The following is a 17,188-nucleotide window of genomic DNA, read 5'->3' as shown; positions in this document are numbered from 1 at the left end:
TGAGCTTGACAAGATTATTGCTTAGCACAGGGGTCAGGGGTTATGGGGAGAAGGCAGGAGAATGGGTTTGAGATGGAGGGATCAGCCATGATTGAATGGCGCAGGAGACTCGATGGGCCGAATGGCCTACCTCTACTCATATCACTTATGAATCCTTCTACAATAATGCAAAAATATTATAGGAGCTTTTTTGCAGGGGTACCCACAAATCAGGCATCCATAACACCGGGGTGGCTTGTAATTGTTTTCTATACTTGGCCAGGAACAGGGACACCAGAATTTCATGGAAGGACTGTAAAGGAATGTGGAAACATAACTGCCCCCATTGTAAGAGCCACCATTGTAAGTGCCACTGTTAATCCTGGCTAAATTGGAGCAGCTAGGACCAAAATGGGGTAAAGTTTCATGGTTGCTGGAAGATTTGGTCGACTTGGAGTTGCTCTCTGCAGAGCTGGGACAAGCTGCGATGAGATGCCAGAGTGTCTGGAGCTTAGATACAATTTGCAAGCAAAGAATGGGAATATCTGAAACCCTGTCAATTAGGTGCAAAATGCATAGAATGGATTGATTAACTGCAAACCAGACATACACCTTGTAAATAATTGTATATAATATTGCAGAGTTTGACTTTGGCAAGTGTTGATTGGATGAGGTGTTGAGCCTTGTCTGGGTTTTCTGTTAATCAGGGTAAATGTTTCTTAGTTGGCTTCCTCTCGAAGTCCGTTTTGAATACAATGTATTGCATTGTTGTATCATTGGGTTAGGGGAATTCCTGTTATGTATGGGTTAAGCGAAATCTGTAATTAGGTTATTAAGAGACCACCCCATTGTGGTTTAGCCCCTCGAGGTCCCGGGACCTATAAAAGTCCACGATCACGAGGCTCTGTGTCGATCTTCTGGGAGAGCGCTTTGGTCTGCGTGAACTTCTGTAGTGTCACTGTCTGAGCGAGGCCTAGAGGGCTTCAACAGGCAGATACGAGAATCGAACCCGCGGTGGGATAGGTACAGTAGTTGAACTGTGACGCGCTTTTGGTAAAATAAAATGTAGTTGTTTCAAGTGCTTGATTCAGTGTTTTTACTGAAACTAGACCAGGGAGAAGCTTAGAAACGAGCAATTATCACCACCATTATGCATTTTGAACACAGCAAAATGTTTTATCGTCTGTATTGATACAAATACATCGATAGATGCTCCTGAACACATCATCAGTGATGTAACCTGGGGTCATTGGGTGTTTCGGGTCTTTCAACATCAGACACCCTCACCCAGGCGACCCAGCCGTGGTTGATCAGTCCACGACTTGTGTTCAGGTGGCATTCGCTCCTCCCCATGGACCTCCTCTCCTGATCCAGAGCCATCTCGAGGCCTTCTCCGCTGCCTCTGTGGTGTTCTTGATGGCCCTTCTTCTCGTCACTCCGTTGATGCCCAGTGCACTCAAGGCTTTGTAGAGCGATTGCCCTGCAAAACCTCTGCAGCCAACCTCGATGGGCATACACCTTGCCTTCCAGCCCTTCCAGCTAGATAGTTCTATTTTTTATCTCAAACATGTCTGTGTACATGCGCACTTCTGCAAATGTAAAATCTCTAAATTAGATTATTACAACATAACCAATCCTATAATCAAAATAAGGGTCAACTCAATGGAGATAACTATCAGAGAGAAAATGCATTGTTTTGACCATAAAAATAGGTTTGGCATTTGTAATTGTGAGATTGTTTGGTGCACGATGTTTCTTTGTGTAGGAGGTAAGTGAGCTAAGGATTATGAGGGCAATGGTGATGGAGAGGATTGTGGTAAAAATCAATGCTCACTGAGACATTGTTTCTCTGAGAGATTGAGACACTCTGATCAAAGGTTTCACAGGTCTTTTATTGTCATGTTTACCAATTAAGGTACAGTGATATATGAATTTCCATACAGCCAAACTAAAAAAAAGCAACAAGACACACAACTATATAAAAGTTAACATAAACATCCACCACAGCAGATTCCCCACATTCCTCACCGTGATGGAAGGCAATAAAGTCCAATCTACTTCCTCTTGATTCTCCCGCGGTCGGGGCAGTCGAACTATCCGTCGGGGCGGTCGAATCTCCTGCGGCTTGGAACTCCTGAAGTCGGTCTCTAACCAGAGTCCATGCGCTCCACAATGTTAAAGTCCACAGGCTCCCGCGGTTGGAGCTCAGAGGTCGATCCCTGACAAAGGGATCGCGACCTCCGCAATGGTAAGTCTGCAGGCTCCGGCGGTTGGAGCTACCAAAGTCGGTCTCCAACAAAGGCCACCAATTCCTCGATGTTAGGCCGCAGTGCGGACGGAGATACAATACTGAAAAAAAAATCACATTTCCGTCGAGGTAAGAGATTTAAAAAAGTTTCCACCAACCCCCACCCCCCCCACATAAGACAAGCTAAAGAACACCAAAAACATACATTTAACACATACTATTAAAACAACAAAGAAGGAAGGGACAGACAGACTGTTGTCGAGGCAGCCATTGCAGGCGCCACACGGTGTATCAGAGACATAGACTCATACATGTACGGATCAGTAACTTCACAGTTGAAAACACAAGTGGGCTTGTTAATTTCAAGAATCTCTTTCACATCCTTCAGCAGTTTGTAAATAAGCACGTTTCCCAAGCTGTTGCCATTTTTGTATTCTCTAAGTCTATTATCTCAATGGGATTAGGTTAGGCGAGGGGGAGGTGCAGCGAGACCTGGGTGTCCTTGTACACCAGCCACTGAAAGTTGGCTTACAGGTACAGCAGGCAGTGAAGAAAGCTAATGGAATGTTGGCCTTCATAACATGAGGATTTCAGTATAGGATGTGATAGGAGTAAACAGTGATAGGAGTAAACAGCTCCCAATGTGATAGGAGTAAACAGGTTCTTCTGCAGTTGTATAGGGCTCTGGTGAGACCACATCTGGGGTATTGTGTCCAGTTTTGGTCTCCTAATTTGAGGAAGGACATCCTTGTGATTGAGGCAGTGCAGCGTAGGTTCACGAGATTGATCCCTGGGATGGCGGGACTGTCATATGAGGAAAGATTGAAAAGATTAGGCTTGTATTCACTGGAGTTTAGAAGGATGAAGGGGTATCTTATAGAAACATATAAAAGGACTGGACAAGCTAGATACAGGAAAAATGTTCCCAATGTTGGGCAAGTCCAGAACCAGCGGCCACAGTCTTAGAATAAAGAGGAAGCCATTTAAGACTGACATGAGAAAACACTTTTTCACCCAGAGAGTTGTGAATTTGTGGAATTCCCTGCCATAGAGGGCAGTGGAGGCCAAGTCACTGGGGACGATCAGCCATGATCACAATGAATGGCGGTGCTGGCTCGAAGGGCCAAATGGCCTCCTCCTGCACCTATTTTCTATGTTTCTAAGTCCCAGATTGAGCCAGAAATCCTGAATCCCACCCCCTCACCCCCCCCCCCCCCCCCCAACTCTAACTGTCAAGTCTTCTAATGTTTTTGCAGATTCCCCGCTTGAAAGGGATTTGATTTATCTACCCCGAAATGATGAACTGGATTCACTCAGACCAAACACTTCTTTTCCACCTTTTATTTTCTTCTCCTCTTGGCAGATTAGTCTTTAGCAGTTTTTTAGCAGTTTTAGTCTTTGCCAGGTGAAAAACCGGCTGCCAATTGGGTCTGTAGAAAATCAGTCCTGCTTGCCTTTTCTGGCTATCGCGGCAGTCTTTTCGGACAGTCCTTTTGATTTACTGTTCAAGTTTTGCCGCCCGCAAGTCTCTTCCGTCTTCTTCCCTGGCTGCTGGTGCTGTGTGCCCTTTTGAAAGCCCCGGGCAGAACTCGGCAGGCTGGGGTTCCGCCCACTTTAATCACTACCTCGTGATTTCAATGTAGCATTTCTCTGCACCTGTTCTTTTATTTCAGTTTGACTTGACACCTCCCACTCGATCTTCCAATGGAACCATTTGGGAGATCGATGCTTTAAAGTCAAACTTTGAAGTCTAGGTTTGAACTTGGTCTCCTGATGCATTTCTGTCTTGTTCTTCTACTAGAAGTAAGACAACCAGCCGCCTAGCATCCCTGTGAACAGTCGTGGCTTGGATCCTCTCCTTCCTCTGAGTGGAATGCCTTGCCCTTCCTTTCAAAGCCTTTGTCAGAGGAATGGAGTAACTTGGAAAGATCCGTACATTAACGTCTCTCACGATGCCTTTGCGGTCTGGATTGGAGCTGACGACTCTGCCCAGCTTGTATTGCCCCCTCAGTGCATTTTGGTCACTTAACCAGACAATGTCTCCGGCAGTGACATTTCTCTGAGTGGTGTGCCACTTGCTCCTTCCTTTTTTGACCCAAGCCTTTCTTCTCATTTTAAGCAAGGTCCCAGCCACTCCGTCATGACTCTCCCTGTGAGCCTCCCGAGCTAGCAGCATGGACACCCAGGCCTCAACGGGCAGGATGGGAACAGCAACGTTATCCTCTTCAAAGCTCTGCACTCTACCACCACAAACCATCAGCCCAGAATCTTGGTCTTTATAGGCTACCAGTCGATCTGTTGTGGTGCTTGGGAAAGTTGTGCCCAATTGCGCAGCACAAAAAATGTCTTTTAGAGCATTTTCTCGTTCTCTTACTGTAATGACTCCTGTCAAAGAGATGGCCTCCCACTTTGGATTGTTTAGGGCTTTGTTCTTGCCAAGAAACCTCTTCGCTGCTCTCCAAATCCATGCGACTGTCTTGATCAGTCGAGTTAGAATGCTGAACCGCTTGACATCAACAAGGTTCTGAATAGCTGACCCTGCAGGTGGTCTCTTTGGGTTTGTTGGTTCCGGTTCTTGGTTCTCTACTTTGGCTCTTGATAGTGCTGCAACTAAAGCTTTCTTCTGTAACTTGTTGATGTTCTCTCTGGCAGTGGCAGCCAGTTCTTTAGCTGATTTTATTGGCCACTCACTCACAGGCAATACCAGGAACTTCGGTCCATTTTGCCACTCCGAATACTGATCAAGGTCTTGAGGGCTGGCACTTCTGGTGATTACATCAGCGATGTTTTGTGGGCCAGGAATCCACCGCCAGTCCTGAATGTTGGTGCTTGTTTGAATCTCTCCAATCCGATTGGCGAAGAATGTCTGAAATCCGTAGCTTTCTCGCTGTATTGCACCAAGGATTGTTTGGCTATCCACAAGATGATACCACTTCTCCACTTGAATTTGACTGTGTAGCTCAAATACTTCTTTAAGCATGAGGCGAACACTGCTCCGCACATCTCTGCTTTAACAGCGTCTCCTCTGTGGTCCAAGGGAGTTAACTTGGCCTTGGATTCCACAAGTCTGATAATTGGGCCATGGTCTGAATCCCATCTCAGGTACATCACTGCCCCGTAGGTGTGCTCACTTCCATCAGAAAAGGTGATTCCCAAGGGTTCAGTTGCAGAGCAAGAGGGAGTCAGTGCCCTGACAAACTTGACTTTTCCAAGTTGTACGTACTCTTCAAAGAGCTTAATTGCATCCTCCCTGAGTCCATCTGAGAGTGCCATGTCCCATGTGTCTCTGACCGAACAGCTTTCCTCTTTTGCTTCTTGGAAAGCTCTGCGTACTAGAATCGCTCCCTTTTGCTTAACAGGAGCCACTATGCCGATGGGGTCATATAGCCCTGCTACCTGGCTGAGAAGCTCTCTTCTTGTTAGGGGATTTGGCGTCTGAGTTTTGATTTGCTCTTGTAGAAGGCCTTGACCAAGCCGCATCTTTTTCTTTCTCTTGGAGAAATTAATTCCCACCATAACGTGGAGCATGTCCTCTTCAACAATGTAGCCCAGACCAAGTGCCTTGTTATCATCATCATGCATTTGGTTTGGTAGGATCATGCTTTTTGTTTTGCTTTTCTTTAAAGCATCACTGTCCTCCTTCCTCCCACTTTGGCCAGACAGAACCCAAGGCTTGAGCTCAAACCCACCAGCTTTTAGGATTCGTTCCACATTTGCTGTGATAATTCTCAACTGGTCGAGGCTGTTGTGAGATGTGAGGATGTCGTCAACATAGCTGTCTTTCTGGAGTACTTGCTGCTCATCCTTGAGGTGGGTAAAAGAAGGAAAATTAGCAGTCTCACGCATTGCCAACTGTGCAATGCACCCCGCAGGTTTGTCTCCGATGTTCACTCTTGTGATAGCATACTCTCCCAGCTCCTCGTCCTCGGAATCTCGCCAGAGGAATCTGTGTAAGTGTACTTCACGGTCCTCCAACCAGACTGAGTTATACATCTTCTTTATGTCTCCCAGAGCAGCATAGATTCCGCCTCTGAATCTGAGGAGGACGGCGCGAATTTGGTTGAGGACGTCTGGACCTTTCATCAGCAAATCATTTAAGCTGACACCATTGCACTTTTGGCTGCTGTTCCACACTAGTCTCACTGGGGTTGTGACAGAGTGGGGGTTTGGAGCAATAAGGTGACTCACATACCACCCTGGTCCCTTCCAGTTTGCAATCATGTCTTCGGACAATTTGATTGCAGCCTTTCGGTCCACCATGTCGTGCACCTGAGCTGTGTAGGCACTTTTCCATTCAGGTTCTCTGGATAGCTGCCTCTCCGTCCTGAGAAATGTGGCTTCCACTGTCCTTTTATTATTTGGTAGAGAAGCTGGGTCTTCCAACCAAGGATAGCTAGCATGCCAATGTGGATCTTTACTGTGACGGTCTCCTGTTACGTAGGTGAGGCCTTCCCTTACCACTTCGAGCTCTCTCTCTTCAGCAAGAGTCATTTCTTTTCCGCCTGGCTGGCAGTTTCCACAGCGGCAACCCCCGCACTTTGGCTCGCATGCTGCTCCAATGCTATCCCACTTCCACCAATCCAAGAAGTCCCGATTGGCGGTTGATGTACGTGACTTCTGGACTTTGACGGCGACCTGTCCGTTTGGTGAAAGTTCCTCAGGGACTGGGGCAGTGAGCTCCTCATACTTTAAAGCAGCTGCTCTCATTGATCTTGCGAAGTGTGTTTTGGACATGTGGGCTGACATGGTAAGCTTCTCAAACAGCTCAGGATGACAACCTCCAACAGTCTTTCCCAGTGGTCCATCCCACAGAATGAGATCTCCAACAGTTCTAATCCTCTGAGGCGCTAGCTGACCTTCTCTATGACTTATAAGCAAATGTATCTCTTTTGGTCTCACAAGTTCCTCAAGTGGGACGACTGGAAAGAACTTTTGCAGCTGCTGTGGTGTCACATGTTTGTGAACATCTGCAATGCTGTCCAATCCATAACAAACTAACTGGTGCGACTTGAGTGTGCCCTTGGGAGTCTTCACTCGGATCTTTAGAAGGTAGCGCCTCGTCTCTACGTGGACCTTCATCCCTCCAACTCCATGGACGATAAGCGTGATGTCTTCACTCCTAAGGTTCAGTCTACTCGCAGCCTTGTGAGTTATGTAGTTGGTATCTGAAGCCAAGTCAATTAATATCCCAACCTTTTGTCCAGCATTTGCTACGACCTCCAGAAGCATCATAATCATTGGATGCTCTTGCAGTCCACCTTCCTTTAGGAGGCTTGGCAGATGCTTTGCAGTGTTGAAGGCTCTTGATGCAGTGTTGGAGAACACATCTCGGCATTGTTTTGCCAACTCTGGTGGAAGTTTGATGAAAAACTCCTCTTGGTCCACTTGCCTTTATCTTCTTTGGACCAAATTTACTCCTTCTCTGACCCACACTGCTTTTCCTCATCTCATAATTGGGGCACAGATAAAAATGATGCTCAGGAGTCTGTTCATCCTTGCAGATTTGATTTTTACACAGATATGCAGGTTTGCAGCATGAACCATCATCATGAACTTCAAGACACTTTTTTGCATGCTCCCAACTTCTTTACTGCAGCTCTTTTCTCTGTCAGCTGTAGCCCTCGAAACTACTTGCAGAAGTACAGCTTCCTTTTATGCTTTACGTCACCACAGACTACACAACTTGTGTGGTCATTTCCTGACTTGGTAGACCTGGTTCTGGCATGTCTTGGTTCAGTCCAAGTTTCCTTTCTACTCGGCTCCTCGTCCCTCAGTTGCTCGAGCTGTTCGTATATGCTCTCCTGCTCTTTGAGAAATGACAAGAGACTGTCAAACCATTTCTCTGGTGCCACAGCATTCCTCTTGTCAGCTACATAAACCAGCCATTCCTTCTTGAGGGTTTCTGGAAGCTTGGTTTCAATTGATTTTGTCATCAGTGGATTTTTAATAGCGCCTGTGTCTCCGAGATCGCTCAAGTCCTTAAGCGCCTTTTCCACAGCTTGAATTAATTCCACTATTTTACGTGGCTGATGTCTATTGACAGGTGGGATTCTCTGAAGCTCCTCCACTATCTCAATAGCAATAGCTGTTTGATTTCCAAACCGGTTCTCTAGGACACGAAAGATATCATCTGCAGTGTTATAACTTGTGAGGCGGAGGTTTCTTGTAATTTTGTCCTCCAGCCTGTCCAGCAATTGAACCTTCTTCACCTCATTTGATCCAGTGGGTTCACCTTGCTTTTGCAGTGCTTCCCAATCCTTCCTCCATCTATAAAAGTCACGCTTGTTTCCAGTAAACTTAGGAAGGGCCATGGGTCTCTGTCTGATGACTGGTGAAGGATAATTGAAAGCATTCGCCGCTTGTGCTAATCCTTCAGCGTCCTTCTTTATTCTTGCCTGTATGAAGTCAGCCTTCCTGGAAACCAGCTTGGGGACGAGAAGCTCGAGTGTTCTTAGGTGTTTCTGGAAGCTCTCTTGCTCATCCAGAGGGACCCAACGTTACCACCGACTGTACGTCTCCTTTGCAGTCTCTACCAGTTTCTGCAGGTGGTTAAGCATGAATTCATATGCTTCTTGGTTGCTATTTGATGGTGTGGTGGCAGCAGCAAGTTCACATGCACCATCTGCTGTCTGTAGTGAGGTGGATAATTCAACATTTCCAAAGTTTGCCCATAGAGTGTCCTGGATGAGCCCTTTGACCTCTTTTAGTTTCGACTCACACTCCTTTGCAGTCTTTGCCAGGTCGGCTTTTTGCTGTTCAGTTAACACAGTTTCCTCATCTGTGTCCAGCTCCGCCTCCAGCTCTGCAATGAGTCCAGCCTCCACATCGTCATTGGCTTTTATGACTTTTTCGGCCTCCTGCATGAGTTTGTTGAAATTGTTCCTGAGCTCCTCTTCAGACATTTCTTTATGGTTCCTAATGATGCTGTTAACAAGGCGAGAGAATGCCCGTTTTGCTGTTGTCCTCTCCACCTTGAGCTGCTCAGCTGACTTTCCAGCAACTTCATCAGCCATGATTTATCTTGACTTAACTGTCTCTTTTCCAGGTTTCCAGATCTCCTGGTCACAACGGTTTTTCACTGTCAAGTCTTCTAATGTTTTTGCAGATTCCCCGCTTGAAAGGGATTTGATTTATCTACCCCGAAATGATGAACTGGATTCACACAGACCAAACACTTCTTTTCCACCTTTTATTTTCTCCTCCTTTTATTTTGGCAGATTAGTCTTTAGCAGTTTTTAGCAGTTTTAGTCTTTACCAGGTGAAAAACCGGCTGCCAATCGGGTCTGTAGAAAATCAGTCCTGCTTGCTTTTTCTGGCTATCGCGGCAGTCTTTTCGGACAGTCCTTTTGATTTACTGTTCAAGTTTTGCCGCCCGCAAGTCTCTTCCGTCTTCTTCCCTGGCTTCTGGTGCTGTGTGCCCTTTTGAAAGCCCCGGGCAGAACTCGGCAGGCTGGGGTTCCGCCCACTTTAATCACTGTCTCGTGATTTCAATGTAGCATTTCTCTGCACCTGTTCTTTCATTTCAGTTTGACTTGACACTAACCCACTCTTATCTGCATGGCCACTGACCTGGTTGACACACACACCTCTTTGGTCAATTGTTCTAACAACTCTCCTGATCCACTCTCTGAATAATTTCTCAATATGATCGCCTTCTCACCCTCTGTCTCTGCACACAGTACGGAAACATTTCTCTTCTTGTAAGATGTGTAGCTCCTGGAATTAGTCATGTTGTTGAATGATCTTAACACACTGCTCACTATTCTTGTACTTTCCTTAGTGGACACAACTCAATCAATCCATCCAATTCCATTTAAATCATCTTAATGACACAGGATTCTCCCAATGTGATCTTTCTTCATTTGTTGTATTTGTAGAAACAGTAAAACAGTCTAAAACAGCCTATTACCAAAGTAAAGCTGTTGATAAGTGGTGAATTCATTATGTGAAACAGAGCCTGAACTGCTTTCAGACAACCTAAACTCTCCCTTTGGGAAGTGTCAAGTCAATTGATATTTTTAAGGAGGATATTGGCAGATTCTTGATTAGTAAAGAGTGTCAGGGGTTATGGGGAGAAGGAAAGAGAATCACATCCTGCAGAACGAACATACCGCTGCTCTAGCTGCCATCTCTACTACATTAGACAAAGAAGATGGACTGCAACTTATCTCACCGTCACACTCACACCAAAGCCTCTACATGTATCATGGTCTACACTCTCCATGTTCTCCAGAGATGCTGCCTGACCCTCTGAATTGCCCAGCACCTTGTGTCTTATTATCCTCTACATTTACCCTCCACAAAGCCTCTTGAGCTGAAGCTTCAACACTTACCCATCACATGGCTGCTCACAACAGGCCACTCTGCTAGTGTCTCTCTTCTGGGAGCGTTCACTCTGGGATGTTAACTGCTTTCAACTGCTCCAGCACAGGATATAGGAAGTATAAGAAGTAGGTCATTTAGTAACATAACATGACTGTAAAATGACACATTCTGTATTCGTTGGCCTGAATCATGATTTTAAAACACTTTCAATAAAATAAATGAAGAGTACCTGAAGAGCGATAATCTGCAAAGTTGTGGCAGGTCGGAAATTTAAAAAATGAAATAAAAAAGGCAAAGGGGATGGATGAAGATATTGAAAAAGAAATTCAAGGAATCCCAAGGATGTTCTTAAATTTGTTAAGGCAAATTGGATAAAACAGATAATAAAATAGCACAGGAAAATAGGAGTATAAGAAGCAGCCTTATAAGTTCTATATTTATCTGCCTGGCATGATTTTAAAACACTTTTATTAAAATAATGGACAAAATAATTTTATTAAATATGACAATGCCTTTTGTGATTAATATCCTAGAATATCCAGTCATGCAACACAGGCTAAGTTAAATGATGAAGCAATTACAGGCTGATAAGTATCTCATGGCTTTTTTTCAGGAGCGCTACCAACCGTTCCAATCTAAATTACTAAGCGTCTATTACACTGAATGACTGGGAAGAAGAGTGAGACCACATTGGACCACATTGGACCACAGGATTCAATCTTGACTTTGAGTTAACCCTTTAAATCTATATTACTAAAAGTGTCATCTTGACCACTTCCTGTTTGCACTGCATATTGATTTTAGAAGAAATGCTAGCACTTACGGCTGTGATTTTTGGCCATCTTACTCAGAGTCCCCCTCCGCTGGGCAGGACAAGAGAGTTTTTTCCATCGATGAAAAATAAAAGACTTATTAATGTTTAAAAACTGTTGAGATTCTCTCTCCTGTCAATCACGCTATGAAGGCCACGCCCCTTCTGGTGGGAGGGGGGAGGGACTATAAAACCCGGAAGTGTTGAGTGCCTCAGTCAGTCTCTGTAAGATGGGGGAGTAAGAGGGTCACGTCTCTCAGTCTGAGCTGTGAATAACACTGAACACATGTCTACTAAACTGTGAGTGCCCTTAATGTGGTTTGAAAATGTAGTTTGAAAATGCAGTTTGAAAATGCAAAAGTTGTTTTTAGTTATAAAATGCAAAAGTGTTTGTTGGTTTGAAAATGCAAAAGTATTTGTTGCTTTGAAAATGCAAAAGTGTTGGTTGCTTTCAAAATGCTAATGTGTTGGTTGCTTTGAAAATGCTAAAGTGTGGGTTGCTTTGAAAATGTTAGTGTGGGTTGCTTTGAAAATGCTAAAGTGTGCCACGTTGCTTTATTGAAAAGTGCACTTGCGCTTGGCGGTCTTGCACCCTACCTGAAGTGGCATTAAACCGCACTTGCGCTTGGCGGCCTTGCACCCTGCCTGAAGTGGCATTTCAAGGAATAGCTGTGAGTTCACTGCCAGCCCACCAGCTATGAGTGAGTGAGCTGCCAGCACACCAGTCTTGCGTGACTGAGCCACCAGCCCAATAATCCATTCGGCCCACAATGTCCATACTATCCATCTGGAAACCAGTCCCTTCAGCCCACAACACCCATACTAGCACTCCAGAAAGCCCCCCCCCCCCCCCCCCACTGGCCAACAATATTGGAATTGGTGGAGAGGTAGAATATTGAGTTGGGGGACCAGTCCTCCCAACGGGTCCCACTTAGTCTAGTTTACAATAAAACTGAAAAGATGAAAACAATTAAAAGCAAGCAAATGGGCTGAAATCTATCATTATTAAAATGTTTAGTTTCCTTTTATCATTTCTGCACTCCCATCAACGATTCTCACTCTTGCATGAGATTGATATTCCTCTACATGTGAAAATGGGATTAAAACATTTTAAACATAGAAATACCCACAACAGATGGAATTAGAAGAGACTGGGAACAAGAATTAGCTATAAAAATTTCAAAAGAGAGCTGGGATAAACATTTACTACAGGTGCATAAATGCTCGATCAATGTACGACATACGCTTATCCAATTCAAAACATTACATAGACTATACTATTCAAAAACTAAATTAAATAAAATCTTTCCCAATGTTTCACCAATCTGTGATAAATGTCTGTGTCAAGAAGCTACCATAGCGCATTCTTTTGTTTTTTGTACAAAAATCCAAAAATTCTGGCATGGAATATTTGATATTTTTTCAAAATTAATTAAAATAAAACTGGTACCAAAACCAGAATGGATCATTTTTGGGATATCGGAAGGTATCCCTGAATTAAACGTGTATCAGAAGAATTTACTCAATTACGGGCTAATAATGGGAAAAAAGCTCATACTTAAATTCTGGAAAAATGCGCCCACACCAACAATAAAAATGTGGATATCAAATATGTTTGAAACATTACATCTGGAAGAGATGAGATTCCTCTTAGCAGATAAAGCAAACCAATTCCAAAAGACGTGGTCTACGTTTATGGACCTATTACAAGCATGAGGTGCAATAGTAATTTAAAAAAATAAATAAATAAATAAATGGTATCAGGACCTGGCATTGGGAGATAAAACAACAAAAACAGACTTGGTTGGTAGTCTTTCTGCGGAGTTTAATGTTATAATAGAGCGATTGTCCTTACTTTCTTTTTCTTTCTTTTCTAGGGTCTACTTTCTTACTTTACTTCCTTCTCTAACTTCTTTTCTAAGGGGCTTTCTTTTCCCAACACTCTTCTGCACTTCACAACTCTTGCGCACCTTCTTTACTTTCCTTACTTCTATCTTTTTCTTAAAGCTTTAAAAAAAAAAAAATGAAGCGGTACAAAAAATGTATTAAGATATATGTGTTGTGTGTTATTGTAATTTACCGTACTTCTAATAAAAATTAAAAAAAAAAAAAAAAAAAAATGCTAATGTGTTGGTTGCTTTGAAAATGCTAAAGTGTGGGTTGCTTTGAAAATGTTAGTGTGGGTTGCTTTGAAAATGCTAAAGTGTGCCACGTTGCTTTATTGAAAAGTGCACTTGCGCTTGGCGGTCTTGCACCCTACCTGAAGTGGCATTAAACCGCACTTGCGCTTGGCGGCCTTGCACCCTGCCTGAAGTGGCATTTCAAGGAATAGCTGTGAGTTCACTGCCAGCCCACCAGCTATGAGTGAGTGAGCTGCCAGCACACCAGTCTTGCGTGACTGAGCCACCAGCCAAATAATCCATTCGGCCCACAATGTCCATACTATCCATCTGGAAACCAGTCCCTTCAGCCCACAACACCCATACTAGCACTCCAGAAAGCCCCCCCCCCCCCCCCCCCCCCCCCCCCCCACCCCCCACTGGCCAACAATATTGGAATTGGTGGAGAGGTAGAATATTGAGTTGGGGGACCAGTCCTCCCAACGGGTCCCACTTAGTCTAGTTTACAATAAAACTGAAAAGATGAAAACAATTAAAAGCAAGCAAATGGGCTGAAATCTATCATTATTAAAATGTTTAGTTTCCTTTTATCATTTCTGCACTCCCATCAACGATTCTCACTCTTGCATGAGATTGATATTCCTCTACATGTGAAAATGGGATTAAAACATCTGCAGAGGAGTCCTGCGTGCTTTAAGCCTATGGAGTAGTGACATTCTATTATATCCAATATGCTGGCCTTCTGACATCCTGTTATATCACACATCCTGGCCTTTTGGAAACACATGCATTAACTGTTAGCAGTAAAGTCTTGCATGACGCATGGCAGAAGCTCTTCAACCAGTTATGTCACATTAGAGTAACTTTCCCTTGTCTCAGTGTTAAATTGGTCATTGTGTGCCTTTGGAATCAAACACCCGTCAGGGATGATGGAGGTCTAGAGTCCCCAACTAAAGATTCAGTGCTTATCTTCAAACTCAACAACTGCAGGGATATCAATCTTGATTGAAGGTGTAGACACAAAGAAATGTAGGTTCTTTTGATTCTCTGGAATCTTTAGGAAAAGACAAAGTGCTGGAGTAATTCAGTGGGTCTGGCAGCACCTGTGGAGGTGACTTTTCAGGTCAGGAACCATTATCAGACTGAAGGTGTCACTGCTTCATATGCGATGTTGTCAAGAACCTTGCACTAAATAAGGATGCATAGCACTGGAACAGACCTTCACGCTTACAGTGAGTACAATATCTGGAACTGCCAGAGATGCCTGCATTGTGCCCATAAACATAGATGGCAGGGTGGCCTTCAAGTAAGACTGAAGCTCAGGGGACAACGTAGCATCCTACTGGCCAAAGAACTGTCCCTAGAACACAGGGTGGAGGACTTTAGGGCAGGGCTACGTTACCAAAGAGACATGAGGGAATGCCGTGTGCTCTGTTTCACAGCTCTTCTCCAGTTCTTCAGACTCAGCCCTCCAATCCGAATGCTTCTACTTTCATCCTATGGACCAGATTGTGGCATCAGGGAAAGGGAGAGGTGGCGGCATCTGCCTCACTGTAAATTCTTTATGGTGTTCAGACATAGTGGTCCTGTGCAACTCCTGCTCTCCGCACCTGGAATATCTAGCAGTGAAGTGCTATTCCTGCTACCTCCTCAGGGAATTCACCTCCATCATCATGACCACAGTCTATATCCCCGAAGCAGCTACTACTGAAGGAGTCTGCACACCATAGTCAATAAACACCAACAAACCAATGCCTTTCCTATAATGGCCGGGGAATTCATTTCGTTGTCTCTGTACTGTACACTGACAATGACAATTAAAATTGAATCTGAATCTGAATCTGAATTCAACAAGGACAATTTGAAGAAGTCACTTTTTACAATGTACCTTTAGAAAGCTTTTCACGATATCTCAGTACACGTGACAATAATAAACTAAACTAATTAAACTAACTAGAAATCAGATGAGTAGGAATTTCTTTAGCCAGAGGGTGGTGAATCTGTGGGATTCATTGCCTCGGAGGCAAAGTCATTGGGTATTTTAAAGAGGAGATTGACAGGTTCTTGATTAGTAAGGGTGTCAAAGATTATGGAGAGCAAGGCAGAAGAATGGGGTTGAGAGAGAAAAATAGATCATCCATGATTGAATGGCGGAGTAAGCCTAATTCTGTTCCTTTTACATGAATTTATGAACTAACTACCACCGCTACCTGTCCAGACATTAGAGGATCTACTACTCTCAACCATTTCTACTCCAGCATTAAAGCTGCTTATCGCTCCATTCCTCAACCTCATTTTGGGAAATCAGATGCCTGAGCGACGTTCAAGGACTTGATAATGGAACAGAATTAATCCACCACTGTTGTTACTGACTTCATAAGCAGGGGAGGATCACCGAAACCATTTGAGTGCTCCCTAACTAGAAGCCTTCCTCTCCAACTCAATCAGACCTTTCTTGTAATGTGGGGAATTGAACCTTAAGCTGTGATTTAACTAGATTTGTGCTCTCTCATATTCCAGCTCTTGACCATTGAAGAAAAGAATCTCATGTGCCTTTTTCACCATTTATTGACTGACTCTGCTTCCTTCAATGAATATTGAACATACCCATCAAGGTCTCTTTGTTCTATACCTTACTATATTCTGCCATATCTTGACGCATCATTTAGCGCTCTGGGTCAAATTCCAATATCTTCCCCTTTTTGCCCTGCTAATTTCATTCTTAAATATGCTCCTCAGTTCCCGAAACTCCTCCAGTGATACAAATTAATACTTGTCCCATGACTCCTTTTTTCTGACTAAAGCCTTTTTCTCCTGTCATCCAGCCTTCCTTACTCCCAGCTGTTTTGTACATCATTCTAACAGGAACATGCATCCCACTTTTGAAAGCATCCCACTTTCCAGACGTTCCTTTGCCTGCCATCAACCCATTGCAATCAACTTGAGCGAGTTCCTATCTAATACCGTCTAAGTTTGCCTTGCCCCAATTCAGAATTTTAGCTGAACACCGCTCCATCTTTATCCATAACTATCTTAAAGCTAATAGAGTAGTGGTCGCTAATCCCAAAAGGCTCACCCTTAAACACATCAGTCACTTGTCCTTCGCAATTTCCTGAGAGTTCGAGTGGGAGAATTTAAAACGTAGCTGTTGGATTGTTGGAGTCAGTCAATCTCAGATCAGAGAGCATTACCCTATCCTGTGTAGGGCCCTGAAGAAATTTTCCTGAGCATATTTGACCAATTCCACCCCATCTAAACCTTTAGCATTATGACAATCCCAGCCTTTTAGGGGAAGTTAAAATCCCCTACAATGACAACCCTCTTAGACCTGCAGCTAGCTGTAATCTCCTTGCATATTTGCTCTTCTAAATCCAGTTGACTATTTGGTGGTGTGTAGTTCATTCCAAACAAGGTGATCATGCCCTTTTTATTTCTCAGTTCCCCCCATATAGTCTCACTGGCCAAACCATCAGTATAGACAGCTTGAACTACTGCCATGACATCCTCATAAATCAATAAAGCAACACCCCTCTCCTCTTCTACCCCCCCCCCCCCCTCTCCCCCCTCTCTTGTAGCACCTTTATCCTGGAACATTAGAAACAAAGAACTGCAGATGCTGTGATATCAAAGATGCAGATGCTGTGACACAAAGTGCTTGAGTAACTCAGCAGGTTCGGCTAGCATCTGTGGAGAAAAAGGATGGGT

The sequence above is a fragment of the Amblyraja radiata genome, chromosome 6 (genome assembly GCF_010909765.2).
Source record: "Amblyraja radiata isolate CabotCenter1 chromosome 6, sAmbRad1.1.pri, whole genome shotgun sequence".
NCBI lineage: Eukaryota > Metazoa > Chordata > Chondrichthyes > Rajiformes > Rajidae > Amblyraja > Amblyraja radiata.
This window is presented reverse-complemented; position numbering follows the sequence as displayed.